Source organism: Coenobita brevimanus, chromosome 7 (genome assembly GCF_032717465.1).
Source record: "Coenobita brevimanus isolate Jiangsu-jjx chromosome 7, ASM3271746v2, whole genome shotgun sequence".
In the NCBI taxonomy this organism is placed as follows: domain Eukaryota; kingdom Metazoa; phylum Arthropoda; class Malacostraca; order Decapoda; family Coenobitidae; genus Coenobita; species Coenobita brevimanus.
The window spans coordinates 14,538,041-14,557,112 of NC_136960.1; positions in this window are offsets into that span (position 1 = coordinate 14,538,041).

Here is a 19,072-nt window from a genome sequence, read left to right on the forward strand (position 1 = left end):
AAACCTCTGGCACACTGCTTCCGTGAGAGACAGTGGATTAAATTCGTTGTGACAAGTTAATAATCACATGGCCGTTACAGAGGGAGGTTACATAAGCCTGCGCTGTGGCACTCTTTTTTTCTCGTATTCTCCCTTCCTCTGTCATAATGGGGTCTGCTATGCTTTCCACGTCTTTCTCATTTCGTTTCCTCTTCATCTCCTTGACTTCCTAGCTTCTTCCATTACTATGTTACGGTCATATCTTTTCTGCCTCTCTCCATTTCTCTTGCTTTCAATTGCTCCATCTTTCTCATTATTTTGTCATTCCTTCCTGCCTATAAAATTTGCTTCTTTGCATCATTCCTCCTTCCTCACGTTTTCCCTCCTTCCTCTTAGTCCCTATCCCCCTTCTTGTTCTTTCGTACCTCTGTCTCTTCTCATTCCCTTTCTCTTCTTTCTCTCCTTCCCACTCGCATCTCCCTCGGTTCTCGGTTTCTTACCATTATTCGCTTCCGGCAAAGCCCATAATGGCCTGAAAATGTCCTGTGCTCCTTCCCTCGTTAACTATTCATGGAAACATTTGTGATCGGTGTTGAGGGTGAAGTGGATTTGATTCGTGGGTCAAATACAAGATCCATCTTACATACATTTGAGGAAGCCACCCTAGTCCACCTCAGAATTATGACGTGGCAATGTGTGTGGTGTCACAACAAAATTACATTGGTGAAGTTAAAGATAAGAAATTTCCCTGTAATTGGTGGTCGGCATGTTGCAAACTGAAGAAAACCATGCGTGTGGTAGTCACCTGGGGCATCTCATCTTGACAAATTCCCTATCTGCCGTCGTCGTGGCAACCCCAGTTTTTACATACCCACCTGCCTGTCATCGTCACGGAAACTTGACTGTGTTTTCGTGCTGTCTTCCCTCATCCCTTCTTATAGCTTACTCTTCGTCCGTAGCCATAATCTGAGAACCCTCTCACCTTCCCTGTCAGCCCTTCCCCTTGTCCCCCACCCCTCCACACACACACCACCAAAAGTACGTCATTTGTTTGTCACCAGGGTAGGCCGACAATACCCACATTTTAGGCAGGGGATGCTCTTTAGAGGTTTTGGGTCAGCCATATTAGAGCTGAAAGGACGGCTCTGTCTGCCAGGGCCGTGGATGGAAGGTTACCCGGCGTGGCCATCCTTTTTTCACCATAAACAAATTGAGTTAAATAAGAACAGGATGGTAGCTGGTAAGCCGCCCATGTAAACAAAAAAATAAACACAGAATCTTTAAAAACCATGAATAGTGATATAAATGGACACAGCCATAGAAAAATTAAACTACTAATTAAACGGGAAGGATCCCATACAAGGACTATCACTTTCTTTTTTCTGTACATCTTGCTACCCTCAGAAGGTCGTACTAATATTAGGCAAGTCCTCTTATAATGAAAGGGTTTAAATCAGCGTCGTGTAGGTCTTCCCTGTTCAGGATGGTGAATTATATATTTTTTATTATTATTGCTAACATCAGAAAATTATCTTCAGTCCATGGTTGACAAAATATTCTGTAGACATTCCTTTAACTTAGGTGAGGCTTCTCGTCTTGAAGCAGGCGTGCCTGATAATTGAAACATAAGATTAAATTCCTTGTTTGTGTTGTCAGTGCGTGAGTGTGGTTGTCCCTGAGCAGGTAAGTGAGGGTGGCCGTGGTAAGGACAGCCTACACACTGATGATCATCCTCATCTGACTATCATCCAGTCAATTTTTGTTCCATCAGGTGTGTAGGGGACCAGGACTAAGCTACACAGTCCTGATGTTTAAGGCGAGGGTGACCAGCCCCACACGCCCTTGAGTGGATTTATGTGAGCAATAAACCCCAACTTTCCTTTTGAGGGAAACCCTTACCGGGTTCAGCTGCTTGGAGCACCTTGAACCACTAGGTCACCCGAGGTCATTTGTTTATATGGTTACCGCCTAACATAGTAAATGGTTTCTGAATTCTTGGAAATCACATGTCACGTAATGTAAAGTCACCCAAAAGCAGCACTACAGCGTGTGAGGGGATGGTAGCCGCTCCCAGCTACCACAGCACAAGTACGCATAAAAATGTAATCGTACACTTGGCGCCATTCTGTACCGGTACCAGCATTGTTCTTGTAAGTTGAGGTTTAGATCGTCAAGTCAGTAGGGCATTGTGTAGTGTTGTGTATATTGGTGTTGTGCACGGAGACCAGAGCAGACCAGACTAGACCTGCCAGTTGTGCCCGTGCACCTTGTTGCTGGTGTCGTGGAGGCGTGAACCACTCTCTCACCTTCCCTCCCCTTACCTCACAGCCTCACCACCATACATAACTTTGTACTCAACCCCGCAAGCCAGCTATACATCTATCATCAAAGGGAAAATGACTTTATTGTTGGAGGTGTCACTGCCAATACCACCACCTATCCCACTAGCCTTGTGTAAACCTAAGTGTGTTGTTGTTGTCTCTGCCAGCATCACCTTTCACCCCACCCCATTAGCCTTATGTAAATTGTGATACTCTTGTCATAGACAGCATCACTGTAGCACCAGTTGAGCAGGTCAGTACTCCCGAGGTGGATGGAAAGCTGATGACAGGGAGTGCTGGAGCTCCCGTTTCATCAGCCCTCAGGACTAGTTCCTGACCATCCCCCTTTGCTGAACTTTTTCAGTGTCTCAGTTACACAGAGAGTAGGCCAGCATGCTCTCCAATAAAAATTTCTCTAACCATCTACACCAAACTACATGCTCAGTACACACTACACTTCCTTTTCCAAAATTCAAAAAATTATGACATCTTATCACCAAGCCTTAGAGTCCCCAGGAGGGGGGGTACAATAAATGCCCCCACCTTCCCTCTCCCAGTGATGACTCAAGGTGCTTGGAACCACTGTCTGACTCTCTTCTTCTTCATTTCTGCAACATTCATGGCCTTTCCTCAAACTTTCGCTCTGTTGATCACCACCTCTCCTCCTCTAAACCTCACCTTCTTTTTCTAACTGACACTCAGCTGTCTCAGGCAACTGTGAGCAAACCCTTTTCTGTATCCTCCTACTTTCTCTATACTCATTTCAAAGCCAAAGGTGGCTGTTGTGTGTATATACGCAACGACTTATCTTGCTCTTGTGTTCCTGATCTCGATTCTTCTGAATTCTCTACACTCTGGCTTCGGCTTTCCTGTCATTCTCTGACTAAATATATCTGTGCCGTTTACTTATCCCCTAATTCTACTGACTATCAAAAATTCTACGACTATCTTACTTTTATGATGGAACACATTCTATCCATTTCTCCTTTCTCTGATATCTCCATTCTAGGAGATTTCAATGTTCACCATCACCTTTGGCTCTCCTCTCCTTTCACTGATCCACCTGGTAAACAAGCCTACATCTTTTCTATCCTTAATGACCAAAAGCAGCTTCTACAGCACCCTGCCCATATCCCAGACCGCCTTGGAGAGAGCTCCAACATACTTGACGTCTTCCTTACAACAAATCCTTCTGCTTACACTGTTAATCTTTTCTCTCCGTTGGGCTCCTCCGATCACAACCTTATCACCTTAACCTGTCCTATCACTCCGGTACGGCCTGTGGACCCTCCAGGGAAACGTCGTCTGTGGCATTTTGGAGCCGCAGATTGGGAGGCCCTCAGGCAGTACTTCTTTGATTTTCCCTGGAATGATTATTGCTTCCATGGCCGTGAGCCATCTGAGTGTGCCTTGCGCATTACAGAGGTTACTCTCTCGGGCATGGAAACATACATTCCTTTCTCATATCCTTTGACTAATGCAAGAAAGCCTTGGTTTAATCATGGTTATTCTAATGCTGTCTGCAACAAGGAGAGGGCCTACAAAAGGTACCGGAGCCAACCCACCCCTGAATCACATCATCTTTACGTTTCTACCCGGAATCGTGCTAAGTCTGTTCTTTGCTCTGCTAAATATAATTTCATCCATACTAAATGCTCTCAACTCTCCAACTCGAATTCTTGCCGCTCCTTCTGGCACCTTGCCAAAAACCTTTCTAACAACTTTACCTCATCATCCATCCCTCCTCTTTTCTACTCTGATGGTTCTGTAGCTATTTTTACTACTGATAAAGCGGATCTCTTCGCACAGACTTTCTCCTCCAATTCCACCTTAGACGATTCCGGTGCTGTTCCTCCATCACTTCCCCCCTATGACTTCCTCATGGCTGACATTAAAATTTCTTCAGCTGTTGTATTTTCTGCCATCACTGGCCTCAGTACTAACAAGGCATATGGGCCTGATGGGGTCCCTCCTGTTGTTCTCAAGAACTGTGCTTCTGTGTTAAACACCCTGCCTAGGCAAACTCTTTCGCCTTTGTCTGTCAACTTGTACCTTTCCTTCTTGCTGGAAGTTTGCTCTCATTCAGCCAGTCCCAATGAAGGGTGACCACTCCCAACCCTCCAACTATCGTCCACTTGTTTTAGTCCTGTATTTCAAAAGTTTTCGAGTCAATTCTCAATAGAAAAACTTTAAGGCATCTTTCTTATCACAACCTTCTTTCTGATCGTCAGTACGGGATCCGTCAGGGACGCTCCACTGGCGATCTTCTCACCTACCTTTCAGACTCCTGGTCATCCTCCTTTCGGGATTTTGGCGAAAGCTATGCCATTGCACTTGACATCTCAAAGGCTTTCGATCGAGTCTGGCATAAATCTTTAATTTCCAAACTGCCCTCTTACGGTTTCTATCATTTTATCTGTGCCTTCATCACTAGCATCCTTTCTGGTCATTCTATAGCTGCTGTTGTAGACGGCCATCGTTCTTCTCCTAGATCTATTAACGGTGGAATTCTTCAGGGCTCTGTCCTGTCACCAACTCTCTTCCTTTTATTCATCAATGACCTTCTAAGCTGTACATCTAACCCTATCCACTCATATACACTGATGACTCCACCCTTCACCTTTCCATTCGGTTCCTGCAATGCCCATCTCAGCAGTTACTTCAACAAACAAGGGATGAGGCTATGGCGCACCTAATGTCTGACTCAGCTTGTATCTCTGACAGGGGTAAAAATAATCTGGTTATTTTTAACGCATCTAAGACTCAGTTCTTACACCTATCAACCCGACAAAATCTTCCACAGGTATACCCACTAATGTTTAATAATATTCAGCTTAATCCTGCATCATCCTTGAACATGCTTGGGGTTTCATTTACTTGGGACTTATCTTGGAAAGATCATATTACATCTCTTGTAAAATCTGCTTCCAAGAGATTGGGTGTGCTAAGCCGACTCCTTTCTTTCTTTACCCCTGCACAATTGTTGACTCTGTACTGGGGTTTTATCTGCCCCTGTGTGGAGTACAACTCTCATGTGTGGCGAGGCTCCCCACATACAGCTCTTCTCAATAGGGTGGAGTCAAAGGCTTTTCGTCTCATTAACTCTCCTCCTCTTGCTGACTCCCTTCAACCTCTGTCTCTTCGCCGCACTGTTGCATCTTTATCTCTTTTCTATCGCTACTTTAATGGTCACTGCTCCTCTGAACTGTCTGCATGCATTCCTCCACCTCTACGACGGGCGCGTAGCACCCGTCTGGCAGCAAACTCTCATCCCTTTTCTGTCCAACTCTCTAATGCAAGAGTTAACCGTTACTCCCAGTCTTTCATTTATGCAACAGGTCAACTCTGGAACTGTCTCCCTCTGTCTGTATTTCCTGCTGCCTGTGATCTCCAGTCTTTCAAACGCAGTGTGTCCAGGCATCTCGAAATGATCGGCTCTTGAATTTGGCTCTCTATTGTATTTTGTTTTTCTCTTGGAGAGAACTGTTATTGCGGGCTCATGGCCTTTGGTTTCTTCTTCTTCGCATAAAAAAAACAACAACCTGCCTTATTTAAATTGACTGTGTTGTTGTCACTGCCACCATCACCACACATCTCACTCCATACTACCTGCCTTGTGTAAAATGACTGTCGTTGCATCCGTCAGTATAAGCATCGCAAGCGACTCTGACAGACGGGGATGCAACCCACAAGAACCTTTTATACGTAGTCATTAATTTTAGCTACCTTCACACAAGAGAGCTCCTGGTACCGTGTCAGTTATGTCCTTTATTGTTCTCTGTGGCTACGTCACCTCACTTTTCGTTAAGGACGTGGGATAATCACAGTAACTAACTCTGGGAATATGCTGGGTGGTGTTTGAGTTGTTAATCAAGAACACTGGATTCATCAACAAGGGTACAACTGACTAAGGAAGAATTTATATGGAAACTTAAGAGGATATTAAGAAAATTTGGTCAGTGAATATTAACTTCCTTGCAATAGAATGTTACTGTCTTATCTAGGAGCTGCAGTATATTCACTGTTTCATGCATGTAGTTGGTTAGTTCTGGAGGAGTCTTCTTCAGCTGATCGTACCCTATGCTTGCGATTTTGCTCTGTGATGCACAGTATGTCCAGGAATCTCAGAGTGAAGGTTTCATAAATTTGGCTCCTGATATGTATAAGCTTAATTGGAGAGGACAGACCTTGAGCTGTATGTGATCCCTTGTTCATGAAAGAGAACGAAATCATCATACAACACTTGCAGTATTCTCTACAAAGTTACTGGTACATCACGCTGTATTTATAACTTTAGGATTCCTTAAAGACTCTTTCGTAAAGCAAGCTATGTGGCATCCCAGAGGAGTTTGGTGAATGTGGTGACGGTGATGAAGGGAAATGTTCCAGCGAGTGTTTGGTTACAATGTCCTATATATACCTGTCACATTAGAGGCCATCTGAATAATGTGGTGAAGAAAAAAATGGCTCTTTATTCTGTTTATTGCCAGTGCGGGGTAAGAGGGTGATGCTGTGGAGGTCGTGATGAGGATGTGGAGTAATCATAGGCTTAAAGAATTTTGTTGGATACAAAACTTGAAGGGGATCAGTAAAATGGAAGAATACCGCAGAGATAAAATAAAGAATGCGGGAATAAAAGAATACTGAAGATTAATTTAGGAAGGATGGAGAGAGTGATGGATGGCCAGGAAGAAAAACAGAAATAATGTTATAGGTCAAAGGATGAGAGAGAGAGAGAGAGAGAGAGAGAGAGAGAGAGAGAGAGAGAGAGAGAGAGAGAGGTATTGAATACAGGAAGTGGGAGAGAGAATAAAGGAGGTGGTTGGATGGATGGAGGGAGAAATAAAAACACGTTCTCGTTCTGACGCACAAGGAAATAAAGTCTTCAGCAGTGAAACATTATGACCTAAAAAAATGGCCACGAAAGTAACGTTTACGAGACGGTGGTCCTGTAGGGAATTATTGCTTTCTATTTTGATGAACCCACCTGAGACTTTTTCTCATTTATATCCCTAGACTTTTTCTCATTCATAACCTCAGGATACCCATCTGAAGGAACTGAAATGCGGGGTCAGAAATATACATAAGCAAGTTATTACCAACACCAAGTTTATAATCATTCAATATAGCAGTTGCTATATCATACTTGTATACCAAAGACTTTCTTTTTTTTTGTTTATAACCGTAATATACCCAGCATACATACAGTTATGTGGGCTTATAGATATTTCTGTATGTACAAGTAATTTCACGCACCCGGTAAAGTCCCTCATTATAGCAGTAGGTTGTAATGCAGTGTACATTGACTGTGCTTGGTGGCGATGCATGATGTCAATGATTTGATAAATGGGTCCCAGAACAGTGCTGGTCAACGCAACAAATCCACATGATAATACACAAAGTGGGGTTCCACCATCCTTGTGCACAGTTTACTAATGCAAATACAAGTAGTAAAATCCAGTTCATGCGACAATAAACCTCTTCTCCTTCCTATCTGGAAACCAGATTATACTTTAAACATTTATAAGTGACACACCGTGGGGCGCTGGAGCATGTAAGGTTGTGAACTCATTGTGTAAAGTTTTACACCTTATATCATTGCAACTTATCTATAATCTGGCATTGTTTTTTGGGCAAAGGTGAAGGTATTGCTGGTTTTGGAGTAAGTACAAAAATTCAAGGTGCGGGGGCTTCGGGCCCCTTCGGTTAATCCCCTAGGCGTGGTGTCGTGTGGAAGGACAAGTTTGTGTGGTGTGGTGTGAGAAGGTTAAATGGTGGGGTTCAGTGTGTGGCTTGGCTAAAATGACGTAAGTTTACCGGAGCGACGCACCTCTTATTTAAATACCTTTAACTAGAAAGCGCTCAGAGAGCACATATCTTCGCCATTGCCATTGCAGGATCCGGATCCTCACCAAAATTTAATCTGGTCTTTCTTGGCCCTTGGCCCACCCTTCCACAAAATTTCATTGAAATACGTTGAGAACTTTGGAGATATAGTGTGGACAAACAAACAAACAGGTGAATACATAACTTCCTCCAACTTCGTTGGTGGCGGTAAAGAGAGACTGACAGAACCAGATGCTTTGTCTGCCATAATACTTGAAAGCATCAGTTCTGTTGGTATTGCTCGATTCAGTTTTCCTTCGTTCTTCATTCTATCCTCAGTTCTCTGCTCATTTTGTCCACCATGTTTCCTTTTTTCCCCATTTTTCTTTCACAGGTTCGCACTCTTGTCTCTTTTGTTCTCTTGCTCTCAATCTCCATCTCTTCTCCATCTTCCTACCACTTTTGTCCCACTTCTTGTTCTTCCTCTCTCAGTGTGTTGTTCTAGTTGTAATGAGTATCACACCATCACCCCGCCCTGCCTAGCCACACCCTCACATCTCCCCTCACTCATTTCCTCAGCTTCCCCACCCCTGCTTTTCACGCCTCTCCACCACTTATATTTGCCATCCCTCCCCACCCGTGCCCTTTACTCCGTCCTCTTTTTCTTTCTTTCTTTTTTTGTTGGGGGGGGGGGCATCATTCTTCCTCCTCTTGTCACACTTCTTATTCCTCATTTCACGATGTGTTTCATCTGTTGCGTGGAGCCGAGTACCACGCCATCACCTCGCCTTGTCTGGCCCCACCCCAGCCCCACCCTACTCCTCCTCGAAGTAGAGAGAGAGAGAGAGAGAGAGAGAGAGAGAGAGAGAGAGAGCCGCTGTGTATATAACAAGGGCAGTACTACAAGAAATACACAGTGTTATATATTAAGACTGTATACAGCTGCATTTATTCTCATCTGGCATAAATATCTCTACCCCTCCATATGAAATACAGTCGTTTCACAACTTAAGCGAGTTTAGCTTGTGTGATTTTGATAAATGATTGGTCGTATTGGTAAGACTGTTAATGGAATAAAAAAAAGTGCCTAAGTCCTTATAACTCTGAGGAATCATTCTTTGGTGGGTTTAGCAGCTAGGGTTAGTTCATGCGTGTGTTTACCTAGTCCAGACGCATCACTAGCCATGGCCGCAACATAGAGATACTTAGAGGTGATTCCTGCAAAGTCAATAAGGTCATGTTTCTGTCGAGATTTATATAGCGTTTGAAGATCATTAAAGTCTAAAGGCAATCTACTGTAAGCATGATGAATACAATCTAGCAACATGTCTACTCTGGCTATCTGAAGATTAACGACGTGACGAAGATTACGTGATAAACCTGAAGTAGATAGACTACGTAGCATGGAACGAAGCTCCTATAGACGAGTGAAGACAAATCCAGCTACCCTAAGAAAGCTTGTAGTTGATATTTCACACAAAGTGTGTCCTCTACGATGAGTAGGTCACTGTTATGAGCAACCAGTGCACCAGACCTGAGTACATCAGAGGCTGTGGGAGGATCCGTAGCGGCGTACCCCGACACCGAAAGAAAGAGAAACGGGAAGAACGCCATTTGTTTTAACAGAGTGAAACGCAGTTTCTTTTGGAAGCTTAACAAAGCTTACTTCGGTAATCATCAACAACATGAGAAGAAGAAGGAACTGGATCAGGGACTGGAAAAGATGACGAATCAAGTGATAAGTCACAGGAATGAGAGTAGGCCTAGCCAGGGAGAGGGAGGTTGACAGATGGATAGAGACATAAACAGACTGTCTATTTTATTAATTCTGTGTGTGTGTGTGTGTGTGTGTGTGTGTGTGTGTGTGTGTGTGTGTGTGTGTTTGTGTGTGTGTGTGTGTGTGTGTAGATAGATAGATAGATAGAAAGATAGATCAGCAGCAGCGGCAGCAGCAGCCATTACAAGTCCACTGCTGAACAAAGACCTCCCCAACCTTCTCCACGCATTCGTTGACTGAGCCAATCTTTGCCACGTTTTCCCTGCAAATTTCTCCATCTCATCTCTTCACCTCCGGTCTGGTTTTCTTCTGCTGCACTTACAGTCTCTTGGTGTCCAGTCAGTCAGTCTCTTCCTCCATCGGCTGTCCCTTATTCTTGCTACATGGCCTGCCCACCTCCATTCCTGTTCTTTTATAACTTCTATAATATCTTTGACTTTAGTCTGCTCTCTCACCCAGGTTTATCTTTTCCAGTCACTTATAGATATTCCCAACAATGACCTTTCCATTGTTCTCTGAGAACGGATTAATTTACTTTCCATCGATTTTGTCAGTTTCCAGGTCTCAAAACCGTACATCATAGCTGGAATTATACATTCGTTATATATGTTACAGGGAATTTGTATAACCAGTGATTTCATGAATTTCCTAGGGAAATCGTGAAATTAGTTTAAAATAGGATGGGTTTATTAAGGTTAGGTTCATTTGAGCTGCGGTTAGGTTGGCTGGGATAATCTAGGTTAAGTTTAGGCTGTGTTAGGCTATGTTCATTAGGGTAGGTTAGGTTAGGTTAAATTAAAAATTAGTTCATTTAAATTAACCTAACCTAATCTACCTTAACTAACCTAGCCTAACCTAACCTAAACTTAACCTAGATTATCCCAGCCTAACCTAACCTCAGCCTAAATTAACCTAAACATTATTAATCCATCCTAATTTAAACTCATTTCACGAATTCCCTTGGGATTTCATGAAATTACTGATTACACAAATTCTCTGTAACAATTTCGTTTCATACAAACAGGCAAGCTACTTTTCATAATGTCTCTATGTTTACTGAAAGCTTTCCATCCAATTGTAATGCGTCTTTATTTCGCTATCATGATCTTTCGTTAATTTTAGTATTTGCCCCAAGTATTTGTACTCCTCAACTTCTTCAAGAATTTCTTCGCATATTCTGATGACGTTCTTTGGTGTTTGTGGATTAAACATTAGTTTTACTCCAGTTCATCTTTAGCCCTACTTTGAGACTTTCTCTATTCAGGTCATTTAACATTTCTTGCAATGTCTCTGTTGTTCAATGTCATCTGCAGATCTTAAATGGTTTAGCTTTTCTCCATCTATGTTCACTCCTTTATTCTCTCAGTCTAGAATTCTGAAAATACTTTCGAGGCATGTTGTTAATAATTTTGGTGAAATTGTATCTCCCTGATGCACACCCCTCTCAAGTAATTTTTTCCTAGTCCTTATGTAATTTAACTGTAGCAGTTCATTCTCTGTATATGTTTTCGAGCAGTTTTACAATGTTCTCATTCACTCCTTTTTCTCGCAATGAATTTATAGTTGCCATGTGCTCCGCTGAGTCAAAAGCCTTTTCGTGATCAACAAAGCTAAGCACAGTGGTTTATTATATTCTGTAGTTTTCTCAATTAGCTGATTTATTGTGTGTAGATGCTCAGTAGTCGCATACCCACTTCGGAATCCTGCCTGTTCACGAGATTGGTTTTCCTCCAAATTTGTTATTATTTTTGTTAGGACTTTGGTGAAGAGTTTCTAAATGACTGATAATAAGCTAATGGGTCGATAGTTACTAATATCACCTTTTTGGTAAAATAAAATAACTACAATATTGCATTACACCATGTTTTGGAAATTTTCTTCTCTTTTTTTCCTCATTGAGTAAACAAGCGAGCGAGTCCGTTTCGTACTTCTGCTCCTGCATTCAACAGTAAATCTGTTACTATGCCATCTCCTCCCAGAGCCTTCCCTCTTTTCATATTTTTAACCCTCTCGCGCATGCATAAGTTTTATAAGTATTGCCGACACATGATTTTACTCAACCCCCCTCTCTGCCAGCCCGCCCGCACTCTGCTGAAAACATGTATTCTCGCCTTATTTTTGCCACCCAAACCTTTATATATCGCCATGAAACCTACATATCTTAGTCGCCGATGTTTGTTCTAGCCGATAAGCAAAAAAAAAAAAAAAAAAAAAAAAACGAATAAAAGTACATTATGCCACCGTGAATAAATATTTTCGAATGTCAACCTCACTTCCCAACATCCTAGTTCAAATGTTTTCCATCATACAGAAAAATGCTATTAGAAGTTTTGATAGAGAATTTCATCAGCTTTCTAATGGAAAAGCCTGGTTGTGATATGATTTGTAGTTTCGAGAAAATAGCCAAAAACTGAAAGCCATTTTTTGAAAAAAAAAAAAAAAAAATCTGTTCAAGGAGCTCTACTGCAAAAGTTTTCTTGCACATGTTATGTTTTTATTTCAAAATCTTGCGTAGAATTTAATGAGTTTTCTCATGGTACCCTCCGAATGTTGGTAGGCCTCATAGTTTCCGAGCAAATCGCAAAAAACTAGTGGGTACTCACGGCCGTGCTGCACTTTCGTCATGCGCGCACAATAACTTCTATATTCCCACCTACGTAACAACGACTTTTCATCAGAGATATTACATTGTTATGTCCTGTACATACGTAGAATTCACTGATCTTTATCATGGTTCTTACAGGAAATCGATATGTCCAATAGTTTTCGAGTTAATGGACGACAAACGTAGCATATTCTTCCTCACCCGCAAGCGAGATAATAACACTCTTTCTCTGCCTCACCCACACTTACATACTTTCGCTCGTTAGATTTTATTATTTTCTTTTTTTACTCAAAGTATACACGTATATCATAAGGTTTTTGACAGTGCTCTCAGAAACTCAACATGACCTCTAGTCTTTTTGCTAGGTAGTGATACTGATGCTAAACTTTCGACCATCAAATATGTGTATATGCAAAAAACAATACTTATTTGTGTAAAAAATATAAAATTATAGCAAAAGGTTAATGTACAAATCAACAAAATACAGATAACTCACTTCCTCCAGAGGTATTGAGATGTTGGCAGGACCTTGAAGGGTTTGAAGATGGAGTTATGGAGTGTGTGTGTGTGTGTGTGTGTGTGTGTGTGTGTATGTGTGTGTGTGTGTGTGTGTGTGTGTGTGTGTGTGTGTGTGTGTGTGGCATAAATTTTTTTCTCTCTTCCTTGCACAACATTTGCCTAATGCATGCGATGCACACAATAGATTTCTCCACGAACATTTGTTGCACGACATACGCATATATGTGTGGCATTTTTCTTGTCTCTGATCCTTGGGCTAGGTTTGAACTAAGTCAGTCAATGCACGCAATATTTCGCGACGAACAGTCACTGGACTATTTTATACGTATATTTCACACTAAACCATATGCAATATAAAACACTCTCACATGATTCCATCCCAACCTCCTCTATTATTCCCTTCATGAGTCTATGGCGTGATTGCTTGTTTCCTTAGTGACTATGGCCTATCTCTATGGCGTACATAAGGCCTGCTATGGTAGGTCAGTTATTTCACTAATCCAGGCAGGGGTGCACCCAGGAATTTTCTAAGGGGGGGGGGCCAGTAGTGAGGTGAGGTCAGGTAATCCGATAATTACTGTACTAGGAGGTCATATGCAGGTTTAGAGTCAGAGAGCTGCTGGCTCACGAGTTACTCTTTGTTTGTACTTGCCAATTTTTCATGTTTTGCTGTTATTGAAATAAATATATATAAATTTTTAAATCAGAGAGCTAAGGGGGGTGCACGGGCCCGGGGCCCCCCCGTGGGTGCGCCCCTGAATCCAGACACTAAATGTTTCACAAAATATATGTATTGGCTTCACAATAAAGGTAAAATACTCACATCATTAATGGTCAGGGTGAAGCAGAATGGAAACCCCATTATAACAATCCAGACTCCTGCCTCTAGGCCTAACGGCTGATAACGGGACCCAATGCTTCACAAACAAAATATCTATGTTCCATAGACACAATCACTTCACATTATAGTAAAAAACACTGTACAATTACAATATTTCAGTACTGGCTTCTGCCTCGGGTGGGAGGGGGAAAATGGCGGATTTAAAGGGATGACTGACAGCATTGCTACCCTCCAGCCTGGCTGATCATGAGTATACTGAGGTTTTTCTGCTGCACATTGTCTCATCAGAGCAGTCACAGTGTTGCCAAGTGTTTATATTGGAAGAGAGACCCACCCACTAGAACGCACCAAAATCTTATGCAAATTGGTTGAAAACGTTCCTTTTGACAGTGTTTTATCTGATTAACAAAGCAATTCGCGTCTATGTGCATTTATACAGTATACCAAACCACAAAGAACGCTATTTGTGTCAACGTGCCTCAGAGGGTTAAGAGAAATATTTACTTCGACTGGTATTACCTCAGGTTTTTCACATGTGTCAACTGAGAAGTTGGCTGTTTGGTACTACTCTCTTTGATGCATGCAGTTCTTTGTAAAATTCTTCAACTCGCTTCACCATTTCATCTCTGCATTTAATGACTTCACCGTTATTGTCTTTCAGGGATGTAATTTGCTTCTTTCCTAGTGGCATTATACTTTAGACCTGTTTCAGACTTTTCCTTTTTTGATGGTTTCTTTGATCTGATCCATGTCTCTCTTTTTTCTTCTCTTTGTGTATTGTTTATATATATATATATATATATATATATATATATATATATATATATATATATATATATATATATATATATATATATTGTTACATAGCCTATGATTTCATCATCCTTTGTATAATTCTAACGTACAGTATGCTGCATGTTTGATCACGATTCGCCTCGTGGCTTCCATAGTGACCAAGCTTCCGTGTTCTACCTCACTCCCCCTTTCTCCTCCCTTATAATAGAGTAAGTCGTTCTTTCTGTTGTTCAGAGCAGGAGTGTCAACTCTTTGTCCCCTATGGCTTCATTTGCGCGTCCTTCTTACAAGTTGTATCAAGCTCTGCCGGCCCCTATATGATGAGCTCAGTCTCTGCATTAATTGCCACTTAGATCTACTCCTAATTTTGTTCACATCTCTGTCCTCCCCTGTACAGTTGTTATTATTTTTGTGAGTGCTCAGGAAGTCTCCAATCATCTAGCTGCTGTGTAATTTGAGTATAAGTGTTATTACATTTTGTTCTTGTACTGTATAGCATAAGGTGTTAATTCATAGGCCTGGTAAGGTTTTTGTGATTAATGTAGAGTTTTACTGTTTTACCAAGGACCGGACAAAGGACATGATTATTGGAACATGGAATGTAAGGGGAGCGAATGATGAGGTGAAAGAGAGAGAGATTGTCCAGGTGCCTGAGGGTGCGAAAGTGGATATATGTGGAATAACTGAAACAAAATGGAGAGGAGAAAGTGTGAGAGAATGGGAGTATGGATGGGGTATATGTGCAGGAGTAGATGAGAATGAGAGGGCAAAGGAAGGAGTATGTATAGTTGTGAGTAAAAGATGGAAGTGGAGCATAAGACAGTATGGATCAGTTGGGTCTAGGATTGTGTGGGTAAAGTTGAAAGTTGGAATACAAATGTGGGCGATTGTGTGTGTGTATGCGCCAACGCAAGACCGTGCTAGAAGAGTGAGAGAAGAGTTCTGGACAAATGTAGAAGTGTGCATGGAAAAGTTTGGAAGGAATGAGAGAGTGTTTTTGAATAGTGATATGAATGGTAAAGTTGGGAATGTGAAGGTGGATGGAATAGTTGGTGAGTGGGGTGTGCCTGCTGAGATAGATGAGAATGGGAGTGCGTTAGTGGACATTTGTGCTGGGAGGGGGTTGGTGATAGCCAATACCCTCTTCAGGCATAAAATGATCCACAGGTATACATGGCGAGTGATGAGAAGGGTGGGTGGTGAACTGAATGAAAGGAAGGCAATGATTGATTATGTGTGTGTGGATGAAAGGATGCGAAGATGTGTAATGGATGCAAGAGTTTATAGAGGATGGGGGAGTGGACTTTCTGACCACTACTTGGTGGTGGCCAGAATTAGATTTCAAGTAAGATGGAGGAATAGAAGAAAGGAAAGACGAGAGGAAGGAGCAGTGGCAAGGAGAGTGGAAAGGTTAGAAGAGGATGAGAAAAAGGCAGAGTATAAGAGATAAATGGAGGAACGATTAGGCAAATATGAACTGGAGCAGATGGGAGATGTGGAAGGTGTTTGTAGGATATTTACAGAAGAAATATGTGCAGCATGTGATGTGGTGTGTGGAAGGAAGAGAAGAAGGAGGGGGGTGCAAGGAACAGCGTGGTGGACTGAAGAGGTGAAACAGGCTGTGGCACAAAAGAAGGAAGCATACAATGAATGGATGAGAAATAGGGGCGTGGAAGAAGTTGAGAGGCGGAAGAGAGAGTTATATGTAGAAAGAGAGAGGTGAAAAGATTAATAAGAGAAAGTAAGAAGAGAGTGGATGAGGAATTTGGAAGGAATTTGAGTGTAAAGTGGAGGGACTGTAAGAAAATGTTCTGGAAAGAGGTGAAAAGAGTAAGACAGGGTGGAAGTGAAGTTAGCAGGGGAGTGAAAGATAAAAATGGTAGATTACTAGTGGAGAAGGGAGAAAAAGTGAGCAGATGGAGAGAACACTTTAAGGAATTGTTGAACGTAGAGGATGGAAGTAATGCGAGTATAAGTGGCTGGGGAATGGCTGGGAGGAGGAAGGAAGTGAGAAGACAGGAAGAAATCAGTAGGATAGAAGTTGTGGAAGCAATGAAGAAAGTTAAATCGGGGAAAGCCCCAGGAATTGATGGAGTGTATGGTGAAATGCTGAAGCATGGGGGAGAGATAGTAGTAGAATGGATGTGGAAGATGTGCAGATTGGCCTGGGAGGAAGGTAGAGTCCCGGAGGATTGGAAGTCAGGTATAATTATTCCCTTGTACAAAGGAAAACGGGAAAAAGAAGTGTGTGGTAATCATAGGGGCATTTGTCTTCTTAGTATAATAGGAAAAGTGTATGGTAGGATACTTATTGACAGAGTTAGAGAAAGAACAGAGAAATTAGTTGGAGAAGAACAGGGAGGCTTTAGGAAGGGAAGAGGTTGAGTAGATCAGATATTCATTCTTAGATCTTTAGTGGAAAAGTTTTTAGAGAAGGGAAAGAAGTTGTATGCGGCTTTCATGGATTTGGAGAAAGCATATGACAGGGTGGATAGACAAGGATTGTGGAAAGTGTTAAGAATATATGGAGCAGATGGGAAGTTGTTGAATGCTGTGAAGAGCATGTACGATGGTGCGAAGGCTGCAGTGCGTGTGGATGGTGAACTGAGTGAATTTTTCTCTTTGAAAGTTGGTTTGAAACAGGGATGTGTCATGTCTCCATGGTTGTTCAATCTGTACATGGATGGGGTAATAAAAGAGGTACAAGGTAGGGTAGTGGATGTTGGAGTGGCCCTGGTGAGAGAGGATAGTGTTTGGAAACTCCCTCTACTGTTGTTTGCAGATGATACTGTGTTGTTGAGTGAAGACGAAGGGGAGCTGCAAGGCTTGGTGGATGAGTTTGGGAGAGTGTGTAAGAAACGGAATCTAAAGGTGAATGTAGGGAAGAGTAAAGTGATGGTCTTTGAGAGAGGTGAAGTCAGTGAATATACAGCGAGGTTGGAAGGTGAGGAATTGGAAAATGTGAGTACGTTTAAGTACTTGGGTAGTGTGATGAGTAATGATGGAGGTTTGGAGGGTGAAGTGCAGGGAAGAAAGGTTGCTGGTTCTTTGAAAGCAGTGATAAGAAACAGGGAAGTGAGCATGGAAGTGAAAAAATTACTACATGACAGCATTGTGATACCAACTCTAATGTATGGAAGTGAAACTTGGACGTTGTTGGAAGGACACAAGTCAAGAGTGAGAGCAGTGGAAATGAGTTATTTAAGAGGAGCCTGTGGAGTCACATGGAGAGACAGGCTGACGAATGAGAATATAAAGGAGCGTTGTGGTGTTGATGTGGATGTGATAGGAAGCGTTATGAGGAACACACTGAGGTGGGTTGGCCATGTGGAGAGGATGGAGGGTGAAAGACTGACGAAGAGAGTGTATGTGAGTGAGGTGGATGGGGGAAGAGGGAGGGGGAGGCCGAGGATGAGACGGAGGGATGGGGCAGAAAGATATATGAGAGAGGTGGGTGTGAGTTGGGAGCAGGGGAGTGAAATGGCGGAGGACAGGGCGACTTGGAGGCGATTTGTTTGTGGCCACCCCAAACGGGATTGAGGCGTCTGGCAATAGATAGATAGATTTACTGTCAGCCAGTAATAATAATATTTTGTATCTGTAATAATATATCTTGCATTAACTGAGCATTATTCGGTTTTCTCATTTTATCAGGGCTCACTTAGATAAATTTATTCTTGTCAATTTCGTGTTAATAGAGGGTATTGCAGTTAACCATATATTTAACCTGTTTTTTGCCATTACATTATCCTTATGAGTCCTGAATGTTTAGTTGTTAGTTTGAGCATTAAACTTTAACTTATAATTTTACCTAACTCTTTTGTTTTGAACCTGGAACTTTGCGGGACAGCAGTGATTTTTAGTATTCTCACTTCAAGTGTTCATTAGCTCTCTCTGTTCCGTAACATAAATTTGGCGACCTCTTATCAGGGTGTTCAGGATATTATCATAAGGATATTGCTTCATATTTTGTGACTGTGATTTATTCATGATGTCTACTATTACTAAGCTTGATGAAGCCAAAGATTTTTTTGTCAAATGTGCAAACAGTGTGTGATGTAGAAAACAGAACAAAGAATGAACTTAAGCTTGTTGCTCAACAATTGGGAATTGCTGTTCGCTCTCATCATTCTAAAGATCAAATTGTTGACATGATTAATGAAAGCTTGTTTAATGTAACTCCTCCAGATGAGCAAACGCAGATCTAAATAGCTAAGTTACAGCTAGCCCTGCAGGAGGCTTGTGCTAAGGAGGCTGAGTTTTAGGCAAATGCTAAGGAGGCTGAGTTTCAGGCTCGTGCTAAGGAGGTTGAGTTTCAGGCACAAGTTGAACTTGCTAGGATTCAGGCAGACCATGAGTATCGCATGAAACAAGGTGGAACTGGATCATCTTGCTCTGATGATTTCGAT